The 26,846-nt window shown below is 47.2% G+C and overlaps 1 long non-coding RNA gene across 1 annotated transcript; it reads right to left on the bottom strand.

Moving 5' to 3' along the window:
* Positions 1–1,322: 1,322 nt before the first annotated feature.
* LOC140384808 (uncharacterized) lies at positions 1,323–20,030 on the bottom strand. Its single transcript, XR_011933143.1, has 3 exons — positions 18,875–20,030; positions 10,153–10,298; positions 1,323–2,607 (listed from the first exon to the last, which is right to left on the bottom strand). It is a non-coding gene; the product is annotated as an uncharacterized lncRNA (long non-coding RNA).
* Between the last annotated feature and the right edge of the window lie 6,816 nt (positions 20,031–26,846).

The raw sequence follows: 26,846 nt of genomic DNA, 5'->3' as shown, positions 1-26,846 counted from the left end.
ATTTCTTAGAGATGTTCAAAATCATGAGAGGGCTGGACAGAGTAGATAAGGAAAAACTGTTCAGTAAAGGATCAAGAACGACAGGATAAAGATTTGAAGTGATTTGTAAAAGAAAGAAATGTGAGAGAAAACTTTTTCTCACAACAGGTGTTTTGGGTCTGGAATGCACTGGCTGCAAGTGTGGTGGAGGCAGGTTCAATCGAGGCATTCAAGAGGACATTAGATGATTATTTGAAGAGAAACAATGTGCAGTGGTACGGGGAAAAGGGAAGTGGGGTGGCACTAAGTCCTGATGCTCATTTGGAGAGCCGGTGTGGACATGATGGGCCGAATGGCCTCCTCCTGCTCTGTAACGATTCTGCAATCCCGTAGAGTGAACTCAGTGACAAAAATATTGTTGTTGGATCTTACTGCTCAACTATGCAGAGTTCTGAACAACATATGAATCAGGATTCTTGGTCTTCCCACTTTAAGGGAAATCACTGCCAGATTAGAATATATGACTTTCATTGTCAGCAATTCTGTTTGTGGCCAGTAATTAAGTGTGTGTCAGGGTTGTTGTATTACTGTAGGGTCAATGTGGGTTCATAAGTAAGGTAGCCTGAAATAAGTAGAATAGAAATATGAATATGATTTTGAACAAGCCATATGACTTGAAAGTCATTTGCTGCCAAATGCCCGTAATGTTGTTGAAACTGCTGTTGAAATTCTTGTATGAGGCAACTGTTTCCCTTTACACTGAAAGATGTTTTCTGCTACGATCTCCTATCAAAGCAGAATACAATGCAAAGGTCAAATGTGCATTTGCGAAGTAACCCAACCACGCAGTTCTTTCACCACCTTCTAACAACTTAACAATCGAAAGCTAGTATGTCACAGGTCATTAAAATAAAGATTTTCAGCGTCTCACATGCTCGACTGGTCTTCTGTCTGGACCCTCCCTGCCAAGATTGATCAACCTGTCCTAATATTAGGAATTCTGACCTAATAGCTTCATGTGCTCTCTGAGCTCTCCTGATGAACTCTATCCATCATTGTCTACTCAGATCTGCGTACCAATGGCAACTTTCTCCACCATGCTATTTCCAAGTTCCCCTTGATTTTTACGAATTATATCATCCATGGGAAAACTAAAAGCCAGTATACAGAAAACCAAGCTAAAAGAATAAAAATAACAGGAAACTCTTGCACAGCATTGAAAATGGAAACAAACATCTAATACCATCATAAATCGTTCAAGTTAAGACTTTTTGCTGATACATTTTAAAAAAATCTTTGGAGGTTAAATAATCTGGTTTATTATAGTTACTCCTCTTCCTTCAAGTACCGTGTCCTCAGAGGATGTTGGCCGCTATGCACTTCAATTGGATTGGTCCCCGATTAAATTTGGCAAAGTACTGCTATGGTTTGTCGCTGCCTTCTGCAGTACGGCTGACTAGGAAACTCTTACGCTCTTACCGTCTGCCACCAGGCTCATCAGAAGGATTTCCATGCTGGTGGTCAACCTATTTGTTCACAATATTAACCCAATCTCTGTGTGCCATCAAGTGCTAAAGTGGAACTTGAACCCAGAGTTTATGAGCCAGAGGTAGGAACACTGCCACTGCACCACAGGACTGCCTTCATTTTAGCTGCAGAGTTCAGTGAATGTCACTTTGGTAAATTCTCCATGAAGATCTCCCCCATGTAAATCATTTTGATGAGAAATGCTGAGCTACACTATGGGTGTGATTGAAAGGCCATATTGCGCTTAAGCGAGCGATCTCTCAGTGATCCTCAACATGCTTAGCCTTCCTTGCTCTACCGCTGCATCTAGGTGTATCCCCATGATGAACACCTGAGGTGGAAGCAACCAGCTGCTTACCTCATTCCTGGGGAGCATCCTCTGGGGTCGAAGGGTCCTGACGCACTTGCCGGCAGCACATGGCCCGCCTTGCCATCCTTTTCTGGGTGCTGACCGCGAGACACGACGTTGTCAGGGGGGCAGAATTCGAGGGAGCTGATGGCCACCGTCGCCAGTCTGTGGGATGGGTCCAAGTTGGCATCCAGCGCCCTCTCCTCCCGGTCGGTGCCCATAGGACCCTTGGGTTCATCTCGGAGCGGAGGGGCAGGTGGTTCGATCCCCGGCTGCCCGTGTGTCACCTGGCTCTGCCAGCCCTGATGGCTCCCCAATGTCTGCACCATAGTGTCAATGCCCTCTACGATGTGCCGCAGTGACTGGGAGATGCTCTGCAGTGCTTCGGCAATGCCCACCTGTGACTGAGACAAGAACCGCAACACCTCAGCTATTCCCATCTGGGACTGGGTCACGCTCTTAGCGCCTCATCAAGATCCACCTGGTACTGGGTCACGTCTCCCAGCGAGTCAGACATCCTACTGAGGCCCTCAGTCATTGCCGTCACTGACTGAGCCACACCTTGGATACCTCGACTCATGCTTCTGACATAATGCATCAGGTTCTCCACTGCAGTTGTCACCCTAGCAGTGTTGGCCTCGGTGCCACTCATTGCCGGCGCCATCTCCTGCACCCGTAGCCTCTGGAACTCCTCCAATCGGCTATGGACGGGGTGGTAACCCTGGATGGTCCGGCACCATCAGCTGGAGGCCCTGCGGGAGAATGGACATGTGGTCAGTGGGATCGATAGGTCAGTCTGTATGGCATTAACAACTCATGTTTGACAGTTCATCTGGGTGAAGGGCAGTGGATCCTCACTGTGATGATAAACTTAAGCAATCATGTAAATAGTGCTGGATACAACCTCCAACCTGCAGGTGGCAGTAGAGAACAACCATGTGACACTGTTACCTCAGGGAGTCTGGAGACACAGAGGGAGCATCGCTAGCCACACTCGTCGTTACTCGCGGGGGGGGGGGGGGGGGGGGCTTGGGAGTTGTGGGAGGGGACTTGGAGGGGTGGTCCCTGGGGGGGGCAGGTGGCGAGTATAGGGGGGGGAAGAGTATGTGGAGGGGGGTCGCGGTCCGTTGCGAACTCACCCCGGCGGCCCGGTTGAGGTAGTTGATCTTCTTACGGCACTGGCCGCTGGTCCTATTGGTCACACTCCCTGAGCTGGCAGCTGCTACCACTTCCTTCCCTGGCGGTAGTGGCTGCCCTGTGGCTGACCCTCCTGGACCCGCGGGGGAACAGGGTTTCCCATCTGGCCTCCACCGCGTCAAACAGTCGTCCCAGGTCAGCATCACCAGAGCTTGGGGCTGGTCTCCATGGTGGCATGGCTGCGAGTGGAGTGGGGTTGGCTGTACAGGAGTGGTTTAAGTGCCGGTTGATGCGTTATCTGGGATAACACAGGCTGCAACTGGACGCAGCTTTTAATCAAAAGATACTCCGGACCTTGAAGTTAATTCAATCTGATTTATTGAACCAGGAGCACAGTTAGCACAGTTCTCTATGAGCTCGACTCTCTGCTAACCTAAGTGTGGTTACTCTAAACCAGACTAGCACTTAGCCATGTGCTGGAGGTGTGATACTGTACATACACCCTGACTCACTCTGTAGGTGTTCATCAGTGGAAAGAGGCGGAGTGTGAATGCCTCGTGCCTTTTATAGTGAGATACCACCCCTGAGTGTCCTGCCTGCTCATTGGTCATGTCCTGTTCTCTGTGTTCATTAGCTGCCTGTCTGTGCCTGTCTGAATATCATTATCTGCATGTCTGCATATCATGACATCTCCCCCTTTTTTAAATGTTTTGTTGGCATATGGGAACGTACTTACATGTGGTGGCATATTAACATATTTACAAGCGGCGGCATATGTGAACGTATTTACATGTGAAGACTGCTGTCTAATGTGAGAAAACAGAACAGAGAAACAAAACAAATGTTCATAAATCCAGTCTCTGGGGCTTGCGTCTGATCCTTGTCGACCGCCGGAGAGGTGGTGGTGGGGACGAAAGCGCCTTGACAGGCGGAATGGAAGCCTGACTGGTGGCCTCGTAGTTCGAGGTATCAGGAGGTGGCAAAACAACAGACGGAAACGGAGAAGAAAGCGATTGCGAGCAGGCAACTTTGCGCAGTGCCCGTCTGTTTCGTCGCACAACAGAACCATCAGCCATACGTACAACATACGAGCGGGGCGCAGCCTGTCGAACAACGACAGCTGGAGCAGACCAGCCACCATTCGATATCTTGATCCTGACAGTGTCTGCCGGGGATAACACAGGCAAATCGGTGGCATGAGCATCATAGCCCTGCTTTTGCTGGTTTTGGAGCTGCTGCACCTTCTGCAGCACCGGGAGGTGATCCAGGTTGGGCAAGTGTATGGCTGGAAGTGTCGTTCGCAGGTCCCTGTTCATCAGGAGTTGAGCCGGCGACATGCCAGTGGATAACAGGGTTGCCCTGTACGCAAGCAGCGCGAGGTAGATGTCAGAAGCAGAATCCGCGGCCTTGCAGATGAGTTGTTTCACAATGTGCACCCATTTTTCAACCTCCCCATTGGACTGCGGATAGTGTGGGCTGGAAGTGACATGTTTGAAATGGTATGACTTGGCAAACATAGACCACTCGTGGCTGCTGAAGCACAGGCCATTGTCACTCATGACAGTGAGTGGGATACCATGCCTGGAGAATGTCTCCTTATCGGCCTTGATGACGGTCCGAGATGTGAGGTCTGAGAGCTTCACGATTCAGGGTAGTTGGAGAAATAGTCAATAATCAACATGTAGTCACGACCATTCCCACGAAAGAGGTCGATCTCAACCTTGGACCACGGGGAGGTCTTGATTTCATGCTGCTGGAGTGTCTCCTTGCTCTGCGCTGGCTGGAAGCGTTGACAGGTCATACAGTTGAGGACCATGTTCGAGACGTCCTGGCTAATACTGGGCCAGTAGACAGCCTGCCTGGCTCTGCGTCTGCACTTCTCGACACCCAGGTGTCCCTCATGGAATTGGTGGAGCACCAGGCTCTGGAAACCAAGTGGAATGACAATCCGGTCCAGCTTGAGGAGGATACCATCAATCACCGTCAGGTCGTCCTTTACATTGTAGAATTGAGGGCACTGTCCTTTCTGCCAGCCATTGGCGAGGTGGTGCATGACATGCTGCAAGAGGGGGTCTTTGGCTGTCTCCTCGCGGATACGATCCACCTTCTCATCAGACGCCGGGAGGGTGCTAGCACACAGCTGCACCTGTGATTCAATCTGCCGGATGATTTCCAGCGGTTCACTAGGCAAGGTGATGGAGCAGGACAATGCATCAGCGATGATGAGCTCCTTGCCAGGCATGCACACTAAGTCAAAGTCGTACCTTCTGAGTTTGAGGAGGATGCGCTGCAACTGAGGCATCATGTCATTTAGGTCCTTGTGAATGATGTGGACCAGAGGCCTATGATCCGTCTCGACAGTGAATGTCGGCAGGCCGTAGACATAGTCATGAAACTTGAGAATGCCAGTGAGAAGACCCAGGCATTCCTTCTCTATTTGCATATACCTTGTTTCGGTGGGCGTCATTGCCCTCGATGCGTAGGCTACCGGTGCCCAGGATGAAGTATCATCGCGTTGAAGCAGCACCGCACCGATGCCATCCTGGCTCGTATCTGTTGAGATCTTTGTCTCCCTGTCTGGGTTGATAAATGCCAAGACGGGTGCAGTGGTGAGCTTGGCTTTCAGCTCCAACCACTCTGCCTGATGTGCTGCCTTCCACTTACAGGCAGTGGACTTTTTCACCAGGTTTCGTAGGGCCATGGTGTGTGAGGCCATGTTTGGGGTGAACTTGCCCAGAAAATTGACCATGCCCAGGAAGCGCAACACCGTCTTCTTGTCTTCAGGGACCTTCATGGCTTTGATGGCCTTGACCTTGTCTGTGTCCAGGCGCACACCCTGCTGAGCGATCTGGTCACCTAGGAACTTGAGTGTCGACATGCCAAAGCAACATTTGGACCTGTTCAGCTTTAGGCCATTGGCATATACACGGCGGAATACCTGCTGGAGACGGGAAACATGTTCTTCAGGAGTCGTGGACCATATGATGATGTCGTCCACGTACACACAAACCCCTTCAATGCCCTCCATCACCTGCTCCCTGATGCGATGGAAGATCTCCGATGCCGAGACAATGCCAAATAGCATACGATTAGAGCAGTATCTGCCAAACGGTGTGTTGAAGGTGCAGAGCCTTCTGCTGGACTCATCCAGCTGGATTTGCCAAAATCCATGTGACGCATCTAACTTGGTGAAAAAACGTGCGTGTGCCATCTCACTGGTGAGTTCCTTCTGCTTCGGGATGGGGTAGTGTTCACGCATTATATTCTGGTTGAGATCCTTGGAATCAATGCAGATGCGCAGGTCTCCCGTAGACTTTCTAACACATACCATCGAGCTGACCCAGTCAGTCGGTTTGGTTATCTTGGAAATGATGCCTTGTTGCTGAAGATGCTTGAGCTGTGCCTTCAGGCGCTCCCTCAGCGGAGCCGGGACCCGGCGTGGTGCGTGGACCACTGGCTTGGCATCAGGTTGTAGCAGAATCTTGTATCGATATGGCAGCGTGCACATCACGTCAAACACATCCGGATACTGAGCGAGGATGTTGTCAATGCTGGTCTGAAGATCCACATTGGCGGATGTTGTTGTGTAAACCCGCTGCACGAGGTTCAGCTGCTTGCAGGCATGCGCGCCAAGTAGGAATGCCCTGTCTGGCTTGACAATTTCAAAACGTAACCGGTTGGAGACTAGTAGATGGCAGGATCCCAGTGCCGTGATGGCATTTCCGCTGTAGTCCAGGAGCCTGCAGGCTGCTGGAAGGACCTTGGGGAGCTTCTTGATGCCTTTGAAATCTGCCTGTGAGAGGAGGTTGGTGGAAGCATCTGTGTCCAGCTTAAACTGGATGGAGCAGTGTTTGACCCGCATACCCGCATGCCATTTGTCCGCAGAATCCACAGCGAGGATGGACTGAATTTGTGATGAGTTGGATGTGGCATATTCACATTTGGTAATGATGCCCACACAGTAGGCGGAGTCCAGGCATTCTTCCTTTGGGTCTGTTGTGCTGCCAGGATCAGAATCCTGTAATTGTTGTTGCACACTCTGAACGTGCCGTCATCAGAATTGGGAGCACTGGCCCCTGACTGGTGATGCAGACCAGGCTGCATAGTGTCCAGGCTTCCCGCAGTTTAAACATTGCCTGCCTCTTGCAGGGCAGTGTTTCTTTAAGTGGGTGCTCCCGCAGTTCGAACACGGCATGATGTCAGCGTCCTGACGCTCCGCGCGTCGTCACACATGCGCAGTGCGGGTGTCAGCCGCTTCGTTATTCCGTTCGCATTGTGCATGCGTGGGGCCTCGGAAAAAGCTCACGAAATAGCCGCTTTCACCAATGCTGAGGCACTGCTTCCGGGAGATGGCCTGCACACTCTCTGCCTCGTGGGAGGCAAGTTTCTCATTTTCAGCCGACTTGTACTGGGCATCGTGATTTTTGGCGTGCTCATGCACTGTGCGTGTTTCAATCACGACTGGCAGGGTCATATGCTTGATTTTCAGTAGCTGCTCTCTCAGAGGATCAGAGAGAACTCCAAAAACGATTTGGTCTCTGATCATGGAGTCAGCAATATCACCAAAGTTGCAGGACAGCGCTAGCAGAGGTGAGTTAAGAAGGAGTTGAAAGATTCATCTTTACCTTGTAGATGCTGTTTGAATATGTAGCGCTTGAAGATTTCATTGGTGTCCATTTCACAGTGACTGTCAAACTTGTCCAGGATGGTCTGAAATTTTGTCTTGTCCTGGCCTTCGGTGAAGTGAAAAGAGCTGAAGAGTTTGATGTCTTGATCATCCGCTGTTGAGAGGAGAAGCGCGATCTTCCTTGCATCAGATGCACCCACGAGGTCTGAAGCTTCGATGTACAGCAAAAACTTTTGCTTGAATGTCCGCCAGTTGGCACTGAGATTGCTGGAGGTCCTGAGCTGGTGATGAGCCTGAATCTTCTCCATGGTGCCGGGATACATTCGCTGGTCTTCACGGAACGGACTGAGGTAAACCACCTAGATTAAGCAGTCTCCTGGTAGCATGATGTGTTCTGTACTCTGGGATAACACAGGCTGCAACTGGATGCAGCTTTAACCAAAAGATACTCCAAACCTTGAAGTTAGTTCAATCTGATTTATTGAACCAGTAGCACATTTAGCACAGTTTTCTATGAGTTTGACTCTCTGCTAACCTAAGTGTGGTTACTCTGTCTGACTGAACCAGACTAGCTCTTAGCCACGTGCTGGAGGTGTGATACTGTACATACACCCTGACTCACTCTGTAAATGTTCATCAGTGGAAAGAGACGTAGTGTGAGTGCCTTGTGCCTTTTATAGTGAGATATCACCCCTGAGTGTCCTGTTCTGTGTTCATTAGCTGCCTGTCTGTGCCTGTCTGTATATCATTATCTGCATGTCTGCATATCATGACACCGCTGTCACTTGTTAGTGGGTGGCTGGCGAGCGCGGTCCCGGCTAATTGGCTGGCGAACCATGATTTCCAGCGTGAATCTCGAGGAACCTCGTTAAGTGAGGCAATCAATGTTTTATAGTGGTGAGGGCCCTGCCAGGCCGAGGGTTGGGAATCACTTTCCCGCTCGCAACCACACTTGGAACCTTTCCCATTAAATCGCGCGAATATTTTAAAATCTGGACAATTAAATTGAGCATGAAGGATCTCAGTGTTAGATTCTCCTTTTGTGAATTTAATGTTCAAACTTCAGCACAGACCTCAGCGTTTTATTTGTACGATACTGCATTTTCTGAAGGAAAGTAGTTCAATAAATCACATAACTTCTTTCCCCAGGTGGCTGTCACGCAGTAACAGTAACATGATCAGGAAATAAATGACTGAATAGCCTGGATATTTTGGGGAAACAAAAGATCTATAATACAGTTTTCCAGCCACAGAAATCATTTGCAAACAGCATGTGTAATTCCATTACCCTTGAGTGGCACGTCATACAATAGATGGTCACAGAGAATATCTCAAAAGATGACTGCTAGAATTGGTTTACAATGATTTGTGTGCTTTGTTACGAGATTAACGCATAACTTGCCCAAAAGTTTAATCTATTTTTTTCTTTTCTTGGCTGTAAACCATTTTCTAATCAAAACCAACCTAAAACACTGGCTTGGACTTCTAAAGCTACAGCAATTTGATTTTCTTTTCTAGTGAACACCTCTGCTGTTGAATATTCTTAAGTAGAATTGAATAAATGTATTAGCAGGCATAGCTGAGTTGGTACCCCTCGGCCTCTGCGTTATCAAAATGTTCATTTACAATCCTATTACAGGGACTTGAACAAAATATTTGTCGCTCCGATACAGTAAGTCCTCACTTAAAGTCGTGGTTGCGCTCTTGAAAATCACAAGTTTAAGTGAAACAGCGCTATGTGAATCATGGATTTCCAACAAAATTAATGTTAAAGGTAGTGTTAGGTTCCTTCAGATATTTCTTGCCCAGAAAAAAACAACGTACAAATTCAAAATGTACAGCACTGCCCTTTCCTGGCTGGAATAACATGTAAAATAAAATAAATGGCTGACAATAACAGAAGTGCCGTATACTTTGAAATTAGATAACGCTGAATCACCCAAACAAGACCTCTGAGTCGCACAACTTCTGTGTCTCACTCACAGCATTCCTGAAACTCAGCTCAACATTTTGCTAGCTTTTCTTTCCCACGCTACCTCTCTCTCCCCTTACCACCTCTGCTCAATCTATTTATTTCTGCTTTCCCACCGTGTCTGTCTCTCCCTCTCCCCTTCCCAACTCTGTATCTGTCTTTAGAGCCTGGACTCCCGCAGTTTGAAGGGATTGAGCCCCTGTCCCATGGGGTGCCATGGAAGAAGTTGGGAGGTGGTGGGGAGGGGGCGGTAGAGTCGGGTGGGCTGTGCCCGGTTGGGGAATTGAGGGTTTGGGAGCGTGGGGGGTGGACGGGCGGGAGGTTGCAGTTCCGGTCTGGTGGTGAATATGACCTTCAGGATTCAGTAATTACTATCTGTAATTGTGCTACGTGTCATTCTTGGTGAGGAACATTGACGCCCCCAACCCAGTGTACATTCTGTGTCCTTGCTAGCGTCAATGCTTCTTCCAAGAGGTTTTAAGCATGGAGGAGTGCTGGCACACTAGCTCAGAGAAGTACGTAGATGTTAATCAGGAGAAGGTTTGCTTATCTGTGTTTTACCTCATGCCGTGGGACTTCATGAGATCTGGAGTCAATGTTGAGAACTCTCAGGGCCACTTCCTCCTGAGTATATAACAGTGTGCCAACACTTCTGGGTGGGTCCTGCTGGTGGGACAGGACATGTCCAAGCATGGCGATGGAGGAGCCTGGGACATTGGATATAAATTATGATTCGGTAAGCATGACTATGTCAGGTGAGTAACATTCACATCACACAATTGTCTATCTCCAACAAGAGGGAATCTAACATCTCCACTTGACATTCAGTGTCATTACATCACTCAATCCCCCACTATCAACATCCTGGGGGTTACCATTGACCAGAAATTGAACTGGACTAGCCATGTAAATACTGTGGCTACAAGAGCAGGTCAGAGGCTGGGAATCCTATGAAGAGTAACTCAATTTTCGAACCTTTGTCAGGGTAACAATGTTTCTCCTGAATTTGCTACTGAATGTATTAGTGACTATAATGACCTGTAGTTTTGTCTCCCCACAATGAATGGAAACATTTTCTCCACACCTATCCTAACAAACTCTTTCATGATCATATTCTCCACGTGGACAGCCTTCAGCCTTTTCTTTACTATGGAAAAGAGCCACAGGACTTTCAATCTTTGTAGTTCTTAGTTCTTTTCTTCACCTCCTCCATTATTTCCATATCCCTTTTATAATAGAAAACCAGATCTATGTGGTCTCTGTGGTCGAACCAAGGTTCTTTCTTCCTTATTCGTTCATGGGATATGGGCAAGGTCAGCCTTTGTTGCCCATCCCTAATTGCTTTTGATGAGGTGGTGGTTAGTTGCCTTCTTGAACTGCTGCAGTCTTTTTGTTGCGATTTAGTACACCTGAGTGGCAAGATAGGCTATTTCACAGTCAACCAGATTGCAATGGGTCTGGAGTAACATTCAAGTCAGACTTAAGGATGGCAGGTATACCTCTCTGAAGGGCGCTCAAGAACCAAATAGTTTTTTACGACTAGCGATGATGGTTTCATGGTCACCGTAACTGAGACTAGCTTTCAATTCCAGACTGGTTAATTAATTGAATTTCGATTGCTTCAGCTCCCATGGTGGGATTTGTTCCTGTCCCCTGGGAGAGGGTAGAGTCTCAGACGTCTACAAGGAACTAATGGGAGCGGAGGATACGCAGACCGAGGACCTGAAGCTTAAGAGGGAAGAGGAACTCTGGGGGGGCGATGGAGGACGGTGTCTGGGCAGAAGCCCTGAGCAGAGTAAACATGACCGCAACATGCGCCAGGCTCAGCCTGATCCAGTTTAAGGTCGTGCACCGGGCCCACATGACGGTGGCCCGGATGAGCAAATTCTTCGGGCTGGAGAACAAGCGTGCTCGATGCGCCGGAGGGCCGGCTAACCATGTGCACATGTTCTGGCCATGCCCTGAACTCAGGGGGTATTGACAGGGATTCGCAGATGTCATGTCCCGGGTATTGAAAATTGGGGTGGTAATGAGCCCTGTGGTGGCAATCTTTGGGGTTTCGGAGGACCCGGGAGTCCAGGAAGAGAGAGAGGCCGACGTTCTGGCCTTTGATTCCCTGGTAGCCCGGTGACAAATACTGTTAGCATGGAGGGACTCAAAGCCCCCGAGGGCTGAGGTATGGCTATCGGACATGGCGAGCTTTCTTGGCCTAGAGAAAGTCAAGTTCACCTTGAGAGGTTCGCTACTAGGGTTCGCCCGAAGGTAGCAGCCATTTATTGACTTCTTCGCAGAGGAGCATGCGTCAGCAAGGGGGGTGGGGGGAGGGGGGCGGGGGGGCTAGGGTAGAGTAGAGTAGGGGGATATTGAGGCAGGTCCTTGCGTGAACAGAGCCGTGGTTTGCACTATGTTTAATTTGTGTCTTGACTTTTTTTTGTACTGTTCTATATGCCTAAAATACCTCTATCAAATTGTTTGTTAAAAGAAAATGTAAGCTTACTTGTGACACTGATAAAGATTATTATATGAAATGACTTAAAAGTGGAGCGTTGAATTATGAGGTCAGCCACCTTGCATTTCCTTGAGTTTAAACAGTTGTGGGGTGATCTAATTTAAGTGTTGAAAATGATAATTGGATTATCCAGGTTGGATGCAGAAAACAATTTCCCTGGTAGGGGGATGTAAAAGAAGAGAGTGTAATTTTAGAATTAACACGAAGGAGAGATTTGCATTCACAATGCACCCTTCACAACCTCAGCAGATCCCGAGGTACTTAAAAAGCAATGGAGTGCTTTGGAACATGTTCGTGTCTCACACTCTGCTTGAATTTTTCTTTGAATTTTAAATCCTCCTGTGCAGTCTCACACTTTTTTCAGGTAAATCGGAGAGGTTTCGCTTGGCAGTTGAAGAGGTTGTCAGCTTTGATGTCAAGGTGCTGGATTATGAATGCGCCACAAAGAAAATCCTTTCGGAAGACATCAAAGGTTGCAGGAAGATTTATCCAAGAACACTAATCCTCCTTGTACCTCTAACGCAGCTCTGAAGCATAGTACCGGCAGTCCCCTTCTGTGAAACCTAATCGTTGTTGTAGTTGCAAATAATTTTTACTTTCACTTTCTTTAAATGAATGTTGCCTTTGTTTGTGCAATATGTTAACTTCAAATGCTATTGGTCGAGCTGGCTAAGGGCAGTGTGAGTCCAGGGTCCAGGGTGAATGCAGTTACGAAACCCAAGTTAAAATTCAAAGTTGAAATTCAGGCATCCTGTGTGATTGGTTAGATCTTCAGAAGGTGAATTCAGGTTTTTTTTTGCAATATTGGGCTCAGTGACTGCTCCGATCGCCCCTTTTGGTGCAGTCAATGGCAGCAGCTCTATTTGACAGCAACTCGATAAAGTAAATAAGGTGCATACGCGAAAGTTGTTTAGTTCCTCTGGATATGTCTTGTTTCCTAATGGGAAATATATCAATTACTTATTGGCCAGGATTCTTTAGGGTGGCAGGGTTTCCCTTCCTGCTACCCGAGGCGTCGGTGGCAAATGCATCGTCGCCGACACTGGCTGCCCCAGGACCATTCGACACTGCAACGTGTCTTGATTGGCTGGAGACAGGACTTCTGCTCCTCAGTCGGGAAGAAGTCCGGCCTGAGAGAGCTGCCAGCTGCAGGTGTTGTAGTTCACCGACTGACCACTAGGAGTCTCACTAGTATTAGACAGGCACATGGACAGCAGTAAATTGAAGGGGTGTAGGTTAGGTTGATGTTAGATTAGGATAAATGGTCGGCACAACATCGTGGGCTGAAGGGCCTGTACTTTGCTGTACCGTTCTATGTTCTATATAAGTGAATGTTAAAGTCAGCTGACCTTAGACTGGCTGGAGGGAGTTGAAGAAAGGTTGCTTCGCATGATTTTACTGTTTTTCATCTGTTGTCTTGTATATAGTTTACCCACTGTTAAAGTTAATGAATTGTTTGTAACTTTAGCTATAAGTGTTCTTGTTATAAATCAGGCCATCCAACAAGAACATTACACCAACCATTCTGATTGGCCAGCAGTCACAGAAGCTGCAGTGGACAAGACTGGGCCTAATAAGACTAGGTAAGTGTGGGGGTTCTCAGGATGGGGCGCAGAGGTAGGGCCTGGGACAATTGAGGAGGGGGTGGGGGAGGTGCATGGGTTGATGGAGCGTCTGGGAAAGGGGTGACATGGAACATCCACTGGAGCCAGACTTTGGAGGGGTCGCCCAATGTTGATAAGAAGCTTTAGATAGAGCCATTCTCCCTTCTCTTCCTGCCCGAGGACTGAGCAGGATAATTCTCAGGCTTCGCCCCTGCCCCTGACCTCCTCACACCAGCCTAGGAATTGAATCTAGGTGGAAAATGCCTCTGAACTGGTCATTATTTGGCCACTGCAATGGAAATGAGGCATTGCAGATGTAGTTGCGGATGTTAGAAAGATTTTCTATTCCTGTAATGCTAGAATCCCGCTAACACCACACCCTATCAATTTTATCATTCATCGAAAACTTTGTTCATTGGATGTTGTAGCATTTTGCATGGTTTCCCTACCCCATGTTTCTGTCCTTGCTTTCATCATAGGTATCTAGCTTCGTATATCTTCAGACTATATTTCAGATAGTATGCTGCCTCTAACTAGCCCAATGAACCCTTGTTTCCTTTTCCTCAGCCTCATTCTTCCCTTCTGCCCACATAGAATCATAGAATCCATACAGTGCAGAAAGAGGCCATTTGGCTCATTGAGTCTGAACCAACCTTCTGAAAGAGAAACCCTACCTAGGCCCACGCCTGGCCTGTTGGGATGGTTTTGGTTGCAGAACATATCTCTGTAACCCTACCTAACCTACACATCCCTGGACACTAAGGGACAATTTATCATGGCCAATCCACCTAACCTGCACATCTTTGGACTGTGGGAGGAAACTGCAGCTCCCAGAGGAAACACACACAAACACGGGAAGAACGTTCTAATTCCACACATACAGTCACCCAAGTCGGAATTGAACCCAGGTCCCTGGAGCTGTGCGGCAGCAGTGCTAACCACTAAGTCACCATGCCGCCCTGTATCACGATGTGTATCAGCTCCCTGCAATATACCCTTTAAAAATCTTCCTCATGCCATACTGCGTGGAGTGACTGTTTCACGAGCTCACTGACTCAGTTTCCACAAATCTATCAGGGACTCTTCTTACACCTACAGTGTGTCTGGGAAATTCATCGCTATTGGAAACTCGCATAGTGTATTTCAGAATAATTACTCCACTGTCTGGTTGTACCAAAGGGACTCAGAAAGTACAGTAAATAAATACAAACTTCAAGCTGTGTGCATTTTACTGCCAAACGCCAATTCTGGCCAAGCCTCATTTGTTTGCTCTGTAACCTTCTCACACCATTGGCTTATCACAGCTAAGCGGTCTTCTCTATTACACAACCTTACTCAAATCCATCAAGCGGTGTGGGTTGAAATCGATCAGCCTATTCAAGCTCAGTGACAATTTACAAATCAGCAAATCTAAGCAGAGCCAACTGGCAGTACTTTCAAACTGACTCAATTAATGAGCTAATAGTTCACCACTTTCGGGAAAAGTCAATTGCCAAAGTGGCACAGTCAACATTTGCAAAACAATCACATCAAAAGGGATAAGAAACAGTTATTAGCAACGTAATGACTAGCGAATCAATAAGTATCATGCATTAAAGACAATATTCACCACACTCCCGTTCTTGATAAACTCTCTCCATGCATGCTGACTTTATTGACTTCTCACGGCTCACTTTTTCTCAGTGAATTCAAAAAGTAGTCACCATTTACCAGGCAATGGAATCGGCTCTAAATACCAACTGCTACAAGACAAGGAAGAGCTTGCAAATAACAGTACCTTTCTCAATCTCAAAGCTCTTTACAGAAAATGAATCACTTTTGAAGTGAACAGGTGTGTGGTCACGGTTGTGCTGAGAAGATGCACAATAGGTGGCTCTCCTCGTACAAACCCGAAAATAGGCTCCTTCATCCGAAATAGCCTGCTAATACGAAGGAAGAAAATCCACCCCCCGCAATTCAACCAACATCAACACGAAGGGAGATGCTGAACAACAGCCACTCCAGAGGCCGTGTCGACGCAAGAAGTGGAAAAAGCCAGGGGAAGCAAATGGCTGAGCCTGCAGATGTACAAAACTTGGGGCTCGCCATTGCCAGAAGGACTGACCCACCGCACAAGGAGCCACTCCCTCAGTAGGGGGTGGTTGGAGGATGTTTCTCTCAAGGGAACTGAGAGAACATAGAGGGGAGATGAAAGCCAATATCCAGGCTGGGGTCAGGGTGGCAGTCGTGGTAGCTCTGGTGACCATGCAGGTGGCCCCAGACAAGGCGGAGAGGTGACTGGTAGCCCAGGAAAGCACCATAAAGGAGACAGAAGAGGCCTCAACAGACCAGGGCGATTGCCGCCCTGAAAAAGGAAATATCAAGGTTTGTCGCCATGCAGAGGAGTCTGAAAGGAAAGATTGAGGATCAGGAAAAGCGGTCGAGGCGCCAAAACCTGATGCCTGTGTGGTGTAGTGGGGGGCTGACCCGAACATTTGGTGGTGGGAGGTGAGGTTGTCCCTTTAGAAATGGCACCACAATCTCTGAGGAGCCTAACCTGCCGGCGTGTTTAGGCCATGCCCCTCTCAATACCAGGGCAAATTATGTCCCCATCCAAAAAAATGACTGAAGTGAGGGAAGATTGCGATTGGAATCATGTCAGAACAGCCTGCCCAGTTCACATAAATTTTCACGCCTGAAATTACACTTAGTCATTTTTTGGGACTATTCCTCCCATAGTTAGGAAACTTCAAAACATGGCTTCTCCAAATGTCAGGAGTTTTAATTTGCCATATCTGGCAGCCAGCCTCCCTGAGGAATTTAGTGCTGGTGGTGGCAGGGATGTGCTGGATGGTGAAGTGATTTCAGGAGGCAGAGAAAAGAAATGGTGGATGTGGGAGATATTGAGGAGTTTCAGTAGTGAACTTCTGTAAGGGAGGTTCTCTGAGGGAGGGGCCATGTAACCCATTATTCCAATCAGGAATTCAGTGGGAAGCTTTGGGATATGTCCCAGTAGCTGGACCCTCGAGCTGAATAGGAAAAGACTGTTTTAAAGCACTCTGCAAATAGTTGTACAAAATTGTCATAAATTGTTGTCCTGCAAAGTTATTTGGTGGAGCCAATTCTTGAGGTTATTACAGTGGACAAGGGAGATATTGAGGAGTTGGGGACAATGGGGATATCATGCGGTTGGAGTTGAGTAGCAAAATCATAGTGGGTGGAGCTCTGTGATTACAGAAGGTTAGGGGGTACCTGGCAGATAAGTGGCCATGGAGTTGTCGGGGAACGGCTGTGGAGATGAGAGATTCGACAAATGATGGCTCTGGAGTTTTCCAGGGTATAAAAACCTGGGCTGGATGAAACATGCCTTTCTCGTGGACTGTTGGGATGCTTTTGGTTGCAGAACATGTGTGTAGTCTTCTGTATGTTAACAAATCTTTATTAACTACTTGTAACCATATACAAATACACTAAAGGGTACAGGCTATGAGCTCGCTCTATCCTCGGTCTTAACATACCTCTGGCCAACGCCACACTAGTAGGTCTGGGTCATGCGCTTTCTTACATCACTGTGTGGGTGGTACTGCACTCAATCCCTCATTAATCCTCCATATCAAACCCTTCTACTACCCCTTTCTCCAAGTCTTCATTCCATGGATATAGTTACTTTAGTTTACTTCAGGTCTTAGATTGTTATAAGTCTTATACTTGTTACATACTTATTGTTGCAACCATAATGCTTTGCTCACATTTTTTGCTATTACAATATTAACATTTACAACATTTTCACTGCCCCATCTCCCAGCTCCAAGTACTAGGGCAGGATTCTCCGTTTGGGAAACTGTCCTCCTGCCGGAGCTGAATTGCACCAATTTTATGACTCCCTTGCGGTCGTAAAGCGGGATGCAATTCAGTGTTCTATGCCATGCAAATTAATACATGGCGTGGAATCCCGCTATTGGGGTGCCATCTTGATTGGATGGCCCAATAGCAAGGTCCCACGGACGGCTAGCCACCCCCGCCCCCGCTAATTGGTCCCGAACCCCAATGCAAATCGGCCCTTGACCCCCCACACAGGATCTCCCCAGCCCCGGATTGCCTGGGTGCCCCACACCCCCAAGTGAACTGACCCTTCCCCCCCCCCACCCCCGGTACCCCCCGTGGCCACCACACTGTCCTCACTAAAACAAACAAAGTCCCGTCTTTAGATTGAGGAAACCCTTCATCATGTTCACAGAATCGTTATGGTGCAGAAGGGCAGAAGGAGGTCATTCAGTCCATCAGATCTGCACCAGTTCTCCAAATGAGCATTGTGAATTAATGCCATTCCCCTGCCTTTTTCCCATTCCTCTGCACATTTTTTCTAATCAAGTAATCACTCAGCTCCTGACCTCATTACAGCCTTGGTTCAAACATGGACAAAAGTGCTAGACACCAGAGGTGAGGTGAGAGTGACTGCCTTTGACATCAAGGCAGCATTTGACTCGGTGTGACATCAAGGAGCTGGAACAGGTCACTGTGTTGAATGATCAGACAGGATCATAATGAATGGTGGAGCCTGCTCAAATGGCCTACTACTGCTCTTATTTTGTATGTTTGTATGAATTAGGGGGGGAATCCTCTGCTGGTTAGGGCCATGTCTGGCAGAAGGGAAGATGGTTTTGGTGGTTGGAGGTCAATCATCCTAGTTCCTGGTCAACACTGCAGGAATGTTTCAGCGTAGTGTCATAGGCCCAACCATCTTCAGCCACTTCATCAATTACCTCCTTGCATCACAAGGCCAGAAGTGGAGAGGTTGTCTGATAATTACACAACGCTCAGCACCATTTGCGACTCCTCAGAAACTGAAGCAGTCCATTTGCAAATGCAGCAAGACCCGGACAATACCCAGGCTTGGGCAGATGAGTGGCAAGTAACATTTGCACCACACAAGTGCCAGACAATGACTATCTCTAACGAGAGAATATAGCCATCAAACTTTGACATTCAATGGCATTACCATCGCTGTATCTCCCACTATGAAATCCAATGACCAGAAATTAAACTGGACTAACCATATAAACACTATGGCTACAAGAGCAAATCAGAGGATAGGAATCCTCTGGCAAGTAACTCACCTCCTGACTCCACAAAGCCTGTCAACAATCTGCAAGTCACGCATCTGGAGTGTGATGGAATATTCTCCACTTACCTGGATGAGTGCAGCTCCAACAACATTGAAGAAGTTTGAAACCATCCAGGTCAAGGCAGCCCATTTGATTGGCAACCCTTCCACGAACATTCACTCCCTCCACCACCGACACACAGTAGCGGCAGTGCGTATCATCTACAAAATGCACTACAGGAATTCACTAAGGCTCTTGAGACAACATCTTCCAAACCTACAGCCACTGCCATCTCAAAGGATCAAAAGAAGCAGACACATGGGATCACCACCACCCAGAAGCTCCTTTCCAAGCCACTCGCCATTCCTGACTTGCAAATATATCGTCGCTCCTTCGCTGTCACTGGGTCAAAATCCTTGTACTCCCTCCCTAAAAGCACTGTGGGTGTACCTTCACCATAGAGACTGCAGTGGTTCAAGAAGACAGCTCACCACCTTCTCAAGGGCAATTAGGGATGGGCAAAAAATTCTGTCTTCGCCAGAATAAATAGAAAAAAAATTGGCTCTTTGAGTAACCAAGTCTGTTTACTTGTTCTGATTCTGGATTTTTAATATAATCCTGAAGAATTGTTGTACCTTAAAAGCCTAATCTCCAAAGACTCCAGTTCTGTGCTGCTCTGAGTCTTGCGTGAGTCCCAGTGGAGCTTGAAGTGTGGAATTCTGATCCATAATAATAATAATAATCACATATTGTCACAAGTAGGCTTCAGTGAAGTTACTGTGAAAAGCCCCAAGTCGCCACATTCCGGCGCCTGTTCGGGGAGGCCGGTACGGGAATTGAACCCACGCTGCTGCCTTGTTCTGCATTACAAGCCAGCTGTTTTGCCCACTGTAGACTGATCCATGTTGCAGATTTTAAGTTTGGATATAGCGTTAAGCTTACAGCCTTCTGAGATAGCATCGACATTCACTGCAGAAAAATGGCTTGTCGCTTATTGTTTGCGCTTGCCACTTGTAATGGACCTCGCAAAACGGCAGCGGCAGACTTTGGGAAAAATAATTTTCAACAATGGCTGTGTGGATCGGTGGTCTGCTGATTTGATTCAATCAGCGGTGCATCATTGCGAGCAGTGACACATTTGAATGAACCGCAGGCTTGCTGTTTAAGGATTCGGACAGTCATGACATGTCTGAGAGTTGAGTAAGTTAATTATTAAGTTGTTTTTTACTTTCCAACTCGGAGGTCACGTGCAGTCAGGGGATTGGGATTGGCGACGGATTTCGTTCAAACGACACTTCTAACTCAATTAGTAAAAGGGCTTCGCAGGACTGACTGCATGCTGGAAATGACAAGGATGAAGCTCGCCCCTGCAGTCTATGAATTCTGCGTGCTGAAGCTTGACTCCCAAGGGGATTGTGTGAAGTCTTCTGCTGCAGTAAAACCTCTGCCCTTATCTTCCAGGCTCTTCTCCCTAGAGTTTTCCTGATGAATTTTCTCAGCGTCTGTAGCTTTAGTTGGTGACTTCTTTAAGTTCAGAATCCAGTGAAGGTGTCCCTTTTCCCTGAGAATGAGGATTTTTGATCCACAGCTGCCTTCATGTTGGGATGGTGTTGGTTGTAGAGCGTGTCTGTTAAAGAAGCCTTCATAATTTTCTGTATGTTAACAGCAAGTCTATATTAACTACTTGTAACAATATACAAATATACAGGTATGACGCTATCGCCATCCTAGATCTTAGCATGGCTTTAGTCAACCCCAGTACAGACCCTGGATCTAGACCATCTGCCTTCATACATCACTGTGTGGGCAGTGGCCTCAGTCCCACATTAACCCTGTATATACCAGACCTTTTTACCACATGGCCTACAAGAAAGATTATAAGGACTGAATCCAGTCCATTGTTTCCTGAGGCTCAGGAAAGCCTGACAACAGAAATTTTAAATGATAATCATTTAAATTGAGGTATTTTGTTAAAAAGGTTTAAATGAGATTGGATTAGACACTTGGCCCCCATTCTGCCTTAATTATAATCGGAAGTAGATGGGTTCAACATGGCTTGATGTGTGTTTTGGAATTTGTAACATTTTGGCTTCCTACCTGACCCAAAGCCGCTCATTTTACATCCAATAGGCGCGAACCTCCGGCCACACTGCACCGGAAAAGCAGCTTGCCGGCGTAGCGTGGCCGGTGAAAGCCGGGAGATCCTGCTCCCAGGAACCACCCAGCTCGCAACGCTTTGCGAGATTCAACGCAACCTCACGAGACGTTGCAAGGGGAATCTCGCCCACAATGGGCAGGATCACATTTTAGCAAATCTGCATATTAGAGCGAGGCAGTAAGCCTTACTCTAACCTGCAGATTTCCAAGGTACTTTGGGAAGCTTTGGGATTCAATCCTTTCGCCTTGGGGACCTCGAGCGAGCGTCGTTTGGTAGTGGTCCCCACAAATGGGGACCAGACGGATTGGCACTCGTGAGGGTCTCCAAGGGGATCGGAGGCCCCCAACTGCAGGCCCTTTGGACGGGGTGGTGTCCTGGCACTGCTGATGCCACCTGAGTAGGGGCAGCATGGTAGCATAGTGGTTAGCACAGTTGCTTCACAGCTCCAGGGTCTCAGGTTCGATTCCCGGCTTGGGACACTGTCTGTGAGGAGTCTGCACGTTCTCCTCGTGTCTGCGTGGGTTTCCTCCAGGTGCTCCGGTTTCCTCCCACGGTCCAAAAATGTGGAGGTTAGGTGGATTGGCCACGCTAAATTGTCCCTTAGTGTCCAAAAAAGGTTGGGTGGGGTTACTGGCTCACCGGGATAGGGTGGAGCTTTGGGCTTAAATGGGGTGCTCTTTCCAAGGGCCAGTGCAGACTCAATGGGCCGAATGGCCTCCTTCTGCACTGTAAATTCTATGAGTACCCTGACAGTGCCAGCCTGCTGCCCTGGCACTGCCACCTGGGTGCCAGCCTGGCACTGCCAAGGTGCCAAGCTGACATTGTTAGCGCATGCGATGGGGCTAAGGTTACCCAGTGTTGGGGGATGGGGGGGACAGGGGGACCCTCCCTTGTTGCTTTCGGGTTGGTGAGGGGGAGGGGATTCTTTTGGGGGCCTCGCAGGTCAGGACGGCATTTAAAATGGTGTTCTGATCTCGTGCTACAACGGGGAGTTCCGGCGAGCGGAGCTCCCTGCTGTAAAAATTGGGGCTGTGTGCGGCCTCGGCCGCGCGTTCCCCGTTCAGGCCCCTTATTCAAAGTGAGTCGCGTTGAATAGTCATGTGCTTCTCAGCACTGCGAGTGCCAGGAAACACGTGGCTAAACGCGCTCGCTCAGGGCTTTGTTCCCTTTTGGGAAGATCGGGCCTGTTTGTCTCAGTCGGATGACTTTTCATCAGAATGATGTATTTTGCAGTGCAGTTACTGTCGAAGTGTTGCGGTAAAATATAGATTTCACAAAAAAAAATTTATGTACCAGAATAAAATCAGCTTCACACTGGCTGAGGGAAAAACAGCGATTAAGTTACATCTCATTAAAGACCACAAAGGAAGAACAGATCACCATAGCAACTTGCAGAATCTGGCTCTAAACCAGCTGAGGCACCTCTCCACCAGCCCCCTCTCCACCAGCTCCCCTCCCCCTACCCCCACCCCCTAAGTGTTGACATTAAAGACTCAGAAGAAAGCAAGTGGCGTGTAGACCTTACTTTCCGAAATAAATCTTTATTTTCCATAAGGATATGCGTGCTGGGACATCAGATAGCATTTCCTACTGTTGGTAAACCAATTTTAAAACATCTGTCAATTGTTTAGTTTTCAAATCATTTGTCCTAATGTATCTGTTTTTCGAATCCAGTGTTAAACCAAGGGCCCTCTTTGTGATAACAAAATAGCAATCTTACAGAAATAAGGCGACATTTCCCCTAAATTAAACAACAAAATCAACTGGTGGCTTTTGTCCCGACATTGTAGAGAAACACATCAAGAGATTTGCACACAGCTAGGCCATACAGACTGCATGGTGATCAATGATCAGATAATTTGCTTTTCTGATGTTCGTTGAGAGACAAGTGATGGCCAGAGCACTGTGATTGTTAGCCTGCTCTTCTTCATGTAGTGCCATAGGATCTTTTATAACCACCTGAGAGGCAAATAGAACCTCAAATTAACATTGTCTCCAAAAGAGACGGCCACAGGAGCATTTCCTCAGTGTTGGACTGAAGTGCCAATCTGTTTGAAATGTTCAAATCTCTAATAGAAAGGATTGAATCCATGACTTTCTAATGGAGAGGCAAGAGTTCTACTTCTCAGACATTGCAGGGTAATCTTCTACATTTCAAAATCTCCAAAGCCATTTCATTCAAAACGTCCTGTAAAAATTAGTTGATATTTTTAGTGTTTTGACACAAGGAGTTGGATTCTTTGTCCTGCCATGCCAGATTTATGGTTCAGCACTCCAGCGGGATGCTCCGTTTCGCTGGCTAGTCAATGAGGTTCCCTATTGTGTGGCAGCCCCACGCCGTCGGGAAACCTCCGGATTGCCAGCAAAACGGAGCATCCCGACGGCAGAGAATCCAGTCCAAAATCTTCCCCAAATTAAATTGAACCTCCAGACTAATGCTATCTTCGGTGCTGCTCTTGGCTAATTTCCCCAGTCAGGTTTTCTGCCACTATTTGTCCATTGTCCATTGGGAGGGATAGCTCTTCTGTACAGCAGGAGCCCATCCTTGGATCCCTCCTCCTCACTATCCATGTAGTACCCTTTGAAGAAAGGACCATATGAATACTGATGTCACACAGCTCCCACACATTTTATTCCCACACTCTCAAGCTGCTTGCTTGATGTCAAGAACTAGACAAATCAAAACAGCTTCCAAAATTGAGGTAATTGTCTTCAGTTCCCATCAGTGTATTCCAATTTACCCTGAGCGCTGGCATCCAGTCCATTAGACTTCCATCTGCCATCTCAAACTGAATAAAGATGAGCGGAATCTTGACTCCTGTTGTAACCCTGACCTCAACTTCCTGTCTCACATTTGCTTCATTATCAAAGTAACCCGCTTCCACAAGAGGCATAGTTTACAATTGACCCTCAATAGTACAACAGAGAACATGGGGGTTGAGGAGAAATCTAGTATTAGATGATGCGAACCAAGACACTTGGACAATATGGAGTTCTTGTTTGGCAAATACATCGCTATCCTCTGGCATGTCCGACCCAATTGCTTCCACCTTGCCATCTTCCTTCTGTTCCCTTGTGTAAATATTCCCAGCTGTACTTATCTTTCCTTCTAGCGCAGGTGCCCAATCCTCAGTATCAGTGCTCATTATTTTCTGACTTTTTCAAGTTTCCTTTCATTTTTGGATTAGGTTCAGTTGTCACTTCAACAAAGCCAGTGCAGTGAAAGTGAAAAGGGATTTCTTCAGACACTCTGATGTCTCAGCTGTGTGGATGACTGCGCATTGGGAGCCAAATGATCAAAAATATTCCAGGCTCAAACATTGGTATGTGCTGAATTTATTTGTTTCCGCCACATGCAACAAAGTCAATTTAAGTATTTGGACATATTCCATTAGCTCATTGTAGTTTAAAGAATTTATGTGATTTTATTTTAATGTTTTTTAATTTTAATTTAATATTAATTCACAGGTCAGATTTTGGTCTCTATGATATATTTTCTATCAACTACATTTTCAATGCTGTTTATAAGTAATGATCGCAGTTCTATGTCCGGTTTAGTCAAAGCAATTTTGTTTTGTGTTGCTTTCCCAGAAAGTTATATTTTATTTGATTATTGAGGTTTTCTATTTCACATCCTATCTATGTCTCTTTGCAGACGATACGAAGATTGGTGGAGTTGTGGATAGTAAGGAGGGCTGTTGTCGGCTGCAAAGAGACATAGATAGGATGCAGAGCTGGGCTGAGAAGTGGCAGATGGAGTTTAACCCTGAAAAGTGTGAGGTTGTCCATTTTGGAAGGACAAATATGAATGCGGAATACAGGGTTAACGGTAGAGTTCTTGGCAATGTGGAGGAGCAGAGAGATCTTGGGGTCTATGTTCATACATCTTTGAAAGTTGCCACTCAAGTGGATAGAGCTGTGAAGAAGGCCTATGGTGTGCTCGCGTTCATTAACAGAGGGATTGAATTTAAGAGCCGTGAGGTGATGATGCAGCTGTACAAATCTTTGGTAAGGCCACATTTGGAGTATTGTGTACAGTTTTGGTCGCCTCACTTTAGGAAGGATGTGGAAGCTTTGGAAAAGGTGCAAAGAAGATTTACCAGGATGTTGCCTGGAATGGAGAGTAGGTCTTACGAGGAAAGGTTGAGGGTGCTAGGCCTTTTCTCATTAGAACGGAGAAGGATGAGGGGCGACTTGATAGAGGTTTATAAGATGATCAGGGGAATAGATAGAGTAGACAGTCAGAGACTTTTTTCCCGGGTGGAACAAACCATTACAAGGGGACATAAATTTAAGGTGAAAGATGGAAGACATAGGAGGGATATCAGAGGTAGGTTCTTTACCCAGAGAGTAGTGGGGGCATGGAATGCACTGCCTGTGGAAGTAGTTGAGTCGGAAACATTAGGGACCTTCAAGCAGCTATTGGATAGGTACATGGATTACGGTAAAATGACATAGTGTAGATTTATTTGTTCTCAAGGGCAGCACGGTAGCATTGTGGATAGCACAATTGCTTCACAGCTCCAGGGTCCCAGGTTCGATTCCGGCTTGGGTCACTGTCTGTGCAGAGTCTGCACGTCCTCCCCGTGTCTGCGTGGGTTTCCTCCGGGTGCTCCGGTTTCCTCCCACAGTCCAAAGATGTGCGGGTTAGGTGAGTTGGCCAATGATAAATTGCCCTTAATGTCCAAATTGCCCTTGGTGTTGGGTGGAGGTGTTGAGTTTGGGTAGGGTGCTCTTTCCAAGAGCCGGTGCAGACTCAAAGGGCCGAATGGCCTCCTTCTGCACTGTAAATTCAATGATAATCTATGATTAATCTAGGACAAAGGTTCGGCACAACATCGTGGGCCGAAGGGCCTGTTCTGTGCTGTATTTTCTATGTTCTATGTTCTATGTGGTTTCACAAAGAACAACAGACCAATTAGCAGGGAGCTGTAGACCAATCACCAGGGAAGTATGGACGAATTAGTTGAACATTGGAGATAACAGAAAACTTAATCAAAGATATAATAGAGAAACAAATAGAAACTGGAAATACAATAAAGATAGTCAGCACAGATTGCAAAAGGAAAGGTGATGCTTAACCAGCTTTGTCAAATTCTTTGCGGAAATAACAGAAGGGTTGGGAAAGGGTAATGCAGCAGACATTAACATGTTTTGATTTTCAAAAAGCCTTTGATAGGGTAACACACAAAAGATTCCTGACTAAGATCAGACGACAAGTCGCAGAATGAATAACAAGCTGATTACAAAACAAAGGAGGCCAGAATGTGTCTCGGGGGGCAGGTACGGAGGCAGGCTGGTGCACAAATTAACACCACTGGCCGTGGTGCTGATTTGCTGGCAATTTTGCTCAGGAGTGGGAAGGCAGGACCTGGCAAAATGGCTGACTCAGGTCACTGACCAATTGTTATTGAGCTTGTTGCTAGCTGGTCAAGGGACAGTTCGGAATTTCTGTAGGGATGCCCGAGTTACACGCTGGATCAAGAACAGGCAAATTGGAGGCAGCCCCACGGTGGGGTGAGGGGGGGGGGGGGGGGGGGGGGCGGGGGGGGGGGGCGGAGGAAGCATGTCACGGATGTGCTGTTCAATAATTTGGGCCTATAAAAGGGATGCAGCTGAAATGGACACAGGTATCATCAAGTGAGTAAAGGTAATGAAGCAAATGGTCTGTGCAGACTCGGGAATTGCAGAACAATCTTTCACTGAGCATTGTGAGTGCAACTGACTGCGAGCAAGGGAACAGCTGGAGAAGCGATTCAATATTTGATGATAGGATCGAGAAGAAATGAGGAGCAGATAAAGAGCATTGGGCATGAGAAGGGCAGAGGGGAGGAATGAGGGGCAGGAAGGCATACCCTCAGCATTGAGTGTACCATTGAAGATGAAGCTGCCATGTAGGA

The sequence above is a fragment of the Scyliorhinus torazame genome, chromosome 10 (genome assembly GCF_047496885.1).
Source record: "Scyliorhinus torazame isolate Kashiwa2021f chromosome 10, sScyTor2.1, whole genome shotgun sequence".
NCBI classification, from domain to species: Eukaryota; Metazoa; Chordata; class Chondrichthyes; order Carcharhiniformes; family Scyliorhinidae; genus Scyliorhinus; species Scyliorhinus torazame.
Note: the sequence above shows the minus strand (reverse complement) of the source record. Positions and strands in the feature narration are given on the sequence as shown.